The following is a 5,800-nucleotide window of genomic DNA, read 5'->3' as shown; positions in this document are numbered from 1 at the left end:
GTCCCTCCCTCCTTCCCTCCTTCCTTCCTTCCTTCCTTCCTTCCTTCCTTCCTTCCTTCCTTCCTTCCTTCTTTCCTTCCTTCCTTCCCTAACATGCAGACTTTGGCCACCCCTCTGCCATAGTCTTTGTAGCAGCCTGGGCTCCATCCCCCACCTCCCCATGCTGTGCTGGAGACAGTTGGAGGTAGAAGGTGCCTGTGGCTGTTTCTGCCAACCCCAAATGCCAGCAGCTGCACAGTCCCAGGGATAATTGCTCATATCTGTTTCTTCTCTTTTCCAGGGCTCAGTGAGTGTTCCAGGAACTGACTTTCCATAGTATGATGACCTGCACAAGCAGCCCTTCCATTTACATTTCAAACTCCAAGTCAGCCGTGGCCGCGTCTGAACGAGAGCGGTACAGGATAATGGGTCAAATGTAATTAGTGGGCCAAATAGCTGTACGGTCCAGGCTGATTTATTTTGTGCCCATCAGATTCCAAGAACCCCAGCGCTTAAAGGCAACCAAACAATCACTCTATTGTACAGAAACAAACCCCAGCTCACTCAAAAATCAATTGCCCCATAAGGCAAGGGCAGCCCTGTGCCCCTAAACAGATGGGGTTGAAAATTCACCAACTCCCCCCGCCCCCCAAATAAAAAAAACCCAACCTCCATCCTAACAACCTACAGTCTTGTTAAATTATGAACTTGCTCCAAAAATGGAGCAAATAGGGACCCTGAAGTGGAATGAAGTCAAATCTTCTCAGGCTAATTCTTTTCCTGTCCGTCCTTTTCCTTTAAAAAGCAAAAAAAAAAAAAAACCAAAAAAAAAAAAAAAAACCACTCAGTTTCCATCAGTGTTAGTATCTCTGCAGCAATGCAACCATTCACAATTTGCAGTTCAGTGTGTTACTTTAATTAGTATGAAAATTAAAGGGCAGCGATGGGCCAACGTGAATGATTATGGAAATACATGGGCATCCCATGCAATCTTCGCATTTAATTAATCGTCCTGTAAACTCGATGGTGCACTTTCAGTCGGGGGCTGAGTCTAACAACTCCATTTTAAATAACCACTTAATACTTAACAGGATGTGGAGAACGCACCCCAGCATACAGGGGCTTCTCAAGTTTCACTGTCTGAAATTTTTCAAAGCTGACCCAAGTCAACCTTAAGAATGTTTAACACTCGGAGCCTGAACACAAGAAACTCTGTGATGAACAGACATTCAATTACATTTTTTAAAAGTGAGAAGCATTTTTTTTTTTTTTTTGTAAAATAGCAGCTTTGGAAACTAATTGGCAGACGCCAAACTTGTGAGTCAAGGCCAAATCTAGCTGGGGCAGCTTTTACTACAGTAACGCTAGTCAAAAGAAAATGAGGAGAAAAAGGCATCTTTGTTTCCCAGTCAAATTAGCTGATTAAGAAATAAAACATCTTAACATGTTTTTTAAAATGCAGAATTAATTATTTATATGAAAAAAAAATTAAAGCCAGGTTGGGTTGAATTCTACTTTGTGTGGGAATTAAATGGGACATAAATAGTAACCCTTTTATGTCCATGCCTGGCTTCATTAAACAAAACTCCATATTTAGAGCACTATTTATTGAAAAATACATTCTTTTTTAAGGTAAACACAAGGGAGAAATCCTAAGGAACTATGCATTCAGATCACAGTAAAAATAAAAGCACCAACCCACAAACCAACAATATGGTTCATCAAAACCCAGGTTATAGTAGAGAGAGTGGGACCTTGGACTAAGGTTTATTTGGTTCCAAATCTTGCCCTCATTAGCTACTGTTTTTTGAGCCTCAGTTTCCCCATTTGTAAAATGAGGATAATAATAACTACCACATCAACCTAGTGTGGTTGTGGGGCTCACATGTTAATGCAAGCTCTAAAAAGTGATGCAAATATCATTTATTATTTTTATTCTTACTCTCATTCTACTCATAATTACTGGACTTCAGCTAGAAATAGTCCTATGATGTGTTTCTATAATGCTACTGGTAGTTTTGATATTTAAAGTTTGGCAGACTAATGTCTAAGTACATAGAATTCTAATTATTACTCTGATTGGTGTTATTATTATCATTTAACTAATGTTACTGTAAGTTAAAAAAACCAAACCCTCACCCACAGCAGTAGATTTGTCCTTGATCTCCAAGTTTGGCAGCTGCCAATTAATTTCTAGAGCTGCCGTTTGACAAATCTGACTGAGAATAAGAAAACCGGTATAATAGGTTGAACACTGGCAATTAGCAGGGAGGAACCTTCCCTTCCCCCAAACCCTCAGGAAGTTGCTTTGTTATTTGGTACAGGGACAAAGAGACTGGATCTGGAGCTGGGTTCAAATTCCCTCTTTGTCAGTGACTACCCATATGTGTCTAGGGCAACCTCAGTTTTCTCTCCTATGAAACAAGGGGGCCGACCGGGGTGGACTCCAAGGGCCCTTTTGGCTCAGACTACACAATTTTCCAGAATCTTTTGACCAAGATGAGACCTGAGGAAGAATTTCCAGCAGAATTTGAACAGACTCTCCTTCTTTATTTTGCTAATGGGTAAATATGGAGTTCAGAAAGGCCAGGGGAGGGCGAGGTCTTGTGGAAAGGAAGTAAATGCCATCTCCTCCCACTCACTCTGGGCATTTGGTGGGGACCCTGGCTGAGGATCCTAGGCTGCTCCAGTCAAGTCAACAAGCACTTATTAATCACCTACTATGTTCCAGGCACTAAGCTAAGTACCAACTATGTATTTGTGAAGCTACCTAGGCAAAGTGCACCAACATCCCAATACTGGTTCTTGTGAGAAACCACCAAAGTCACGTTCACTTCCACACTAAGCCAAGTTTCTCTTATGGATGCCCCGTGGGGAAAGGCTCTTGTACTCAGCCTCTTTGCTCAGGATTAGAATCCCTGAAAAACAGCAAAATAAAAATCCTTTGAGCATCTTCGATATTCTTTCCAGTATCACCGAAGGGGGAAATATAGAAGGGGAGGGAAAAACCCAAACAGCAAAATGAAGAGATCCAAAAATCCTTTGTTCTTAACAAGAAATCCAGCAAAAGGGGACAGACTAGCAGTGCTGGTATTGGAGGCCTAAGTAAAAGAAATGCTGATTTGCACCCGCGGTTGTTTTTTTAATTTTTTTTTCTCCTGAAGGGTAAAGCATATGGCAGTGCATATGGGAGGTGAATGTGATTAGGTAGGCAGCCGTCCTCCTGCAGAACCAGGTGGTGCAGGGCACAGCTTTCTTACCCAAGAACAGAGTGATGCTGGTCCTGTCAAAGGGTGCAGAACTTGAGGTCAAAGGACCAGACTTTGAATATCAGCTCTGCTGATGACCCGGGGCAGGTCATTTGGGGACCTGATCTCAAGTTCTGAGTTCAAATTCCGCCTCAGACATTTAATATTTGTGTGACCCTGGGCAAATCTTTTAACCCCTGTCTGCCTCAGTTTCCTCAAATGCAAAATGGGTATAATAATAGCATTTACAGCACAGGGTTGCTGTGAGAATCAAATGACTTTTTTATAAAGCACTTATCACAGTGCCTTCCACATAGTAGGTGATTAATATATGCTTAATATTTCCTTAACCAAATGAACTCCTTTTGAGATAAAGAACCATCCAATATTGATTTTCATCTCCCCACCCTCTCACTTGAATTTACTTTTGAATGTCTTTTTGGGAAATGTCTTTCATCGCTTTTGTACTATTCAGCTGTAATCTGGGCTTCTGAGCATGTCCAATTCTACTATGGGGCCACTTTTGAAAGGGGCTACACAATAATGCAAGGTCTAGTTTGGGGATTCGAGTTAAAAACACACACACATCCAACACAAAGATTGTCAAAGCAAAAAAAACAATATAGCTTTTTTTTTTTTTCTTCAAAGTGGCTTGGTGGAGAGGGCAGCAAGGAAGTGAAGTATGGAGGAAGGAGCTAAAACCGCATCAGTTTAAAAGTAGTGGGCTTGGTGCATGGGTAATTCAAAGCTTGGCCTGTCAGAACAGTGGGTCAGTGTATGACTTCATTATGTGGCATGGGGTAACTAACATTGGCAACTCAGTGTGCTGCGAGGAACTGTTTTTGGTATTTCCTGACGGGTATGTGCAGTTGGGAACTTAATTAGCATACTGGTAGTGTTCCTGCCCCCCAAGGAAAAATGGGGAAGGGCTTAAAAAAAAAAAAAAGTAAATACACAGAAAAAGAAATTTCTTTCCTTCCTGTTCATTAGCTGTCTCCACTCCCTTTTGAATATTGTGCTTGGGGAAAACATAAAGCTTTGTGAGACCCCTCAGACCTTACTCAGCCACAAGGCCCAGGGACCCCATTATATCAAAACTGGGCCAGGCCAGTCTGCTAATATGGGAGTGAAAAAAGGGGTTTTATGGGATATCCTGAATACTTCCTGCCACACTGGTTTCATAAGGAAGTATCTAAACAATTCCCTTCTGAATGAGTTACAGATTTTTATCAAGATCATCCTTTCAGGGGCAAGACAAAAAATGTTGAGATCCCCTCCCCCCCAAAGTCAGAAGAAAAGCAATTTTTACTTTAAAGCTCTTTTTAAGGGGGTTTGCAAAGATCATATGTGCATATGCATATTTAGATATGCATCCAAATTGAGATCACATGTCCATTTGAGTATTTGATAATATATATATTCAAATATGCATATGAACACTATATATATATATATATAGCCTTCTTCTGTTTATCTGGTACCCAACATCATAATTAAGGATATTTTACTTTAGAAAATGGAAAGAGACTTTTCAGTTTCGTCTAATTGGTAATTTAATTACATAGCTAATTAGAAGCATAGTGGGTGTTGGGACGACAATGGTTGTCTTTAACTTGAAATCTTCACCACTTACAAAACCTTGACACTCTTCTATTCCTGAATACTTAAATAATGGATTAGCAAGTCAGTAAATACAACTAACTATGGGAAGGTAGATTGTTCCCATCTTCTGGAGTTGGCAAAATTCATAATGTGAGTCTGCCACCAAGTAATTATCACTTACCCTTCCCTCTTGCTGGGGGGTCTATTCTCTTTGTGGTCCCTGGGGGAATGTGTGTGGTGAATTTTTCAGTGCTGGAATTCCTTTTGATTGGGCTAGAGCAGGAGGTGGAGATACTTTTTGGAAGGAGTGTGGCCTAATAATGAGAACAAAGAACTGTAGTCTTGGGCTCTGCTAATTCCTCCTTGTGTGGCCTAGGGCAAAGAACGCCTTCCCCTGCCTCAGTTTCTCCATATCTAAGAGACAGAATTCTTCAGCTGATGAATAAAAGGCATTGAGAACAAATGAGAAGCATTATAAAGGGCTAGGTTTAGTATTTAGTTGGGGTACTAAATGCCCCAGGGAAGCAGGGTTCAAACAGAGCCTAGGACCTCTAGGAAACAGACTTCAGAAGCCATCTAGTCCTTACACCTTAATGGTGTGCATATGTACTTAATACTTATTGATAGATTGGTTGGCATACACTATATATTATGTTGCCTTCCAGTCTCAAACCATCTAGGCTAGTTTGTATTTGAACACAAATCCCTTCTGTTACATACCTGAAAGTACCCATTTTATTGCCACAAAACCTTTAGAAACTCATCACCTCTCCAGTCAGCCCATTTCTCAACTATAAAATGGAGATAATAATAGCACTCACCTCCGAGGGTTGTTGTGATGATCAAATGAGGTACGATTTATAAAGCGCTTAATACAGTTATTGGCACAAAGGTGGCACTTAGAAAATCCTTCCATCCTTCCTTCCTTCCTTCCTTCCTTCCTTCCTTCCTTCCTTCCTTCCTTCCTTCCT

The 5,800-nt window shown here is 40.9% G+C and overlaps 1 long non-coding RNA gene across 1 annotated transcript in view; it reads left to right on the top strand.

Moving 5' to 3' along the window:
- Window positions 1-1,312, top strand: part of LOC138166088 (uncharacterized) — a 5,175-nt gene extending 3,863 nt beyond the window's left edge. The window contains exon 3 of the long non-coding RNA XR_011169525.1: window positions 281-1,312. This is a non-coding gene — a long non-coding RNA (uncharacterized lncRNA). The remainder of the gene's footprint in view (window positions 1-280) is intronic.
- The last annotated feature ends 4,488 nt before the right edge of the window (window positions 1,313-5,800 follow it).

This window comes from Petaurus breviceps, unplaced genomic scaffold, assembly GCF_028583685.1.
Source record: "Petaurus breviceps papuanus isolate PSGF00001 unplaced genomic scaffold, PetGlider_PUasm1.0 220, whole genome shotgun sequence".
Lineage (NCBI taxonomy): Eukaryota > Metazoa > Chordata > Mammalia > Diprotodontia > Petauridae > Petaurus > Petaurus breviceps.
Note: the sequence above shows the minus strand (reverse complement) of the source record. Positions and strands in the feature narration are given on the sequence as shown.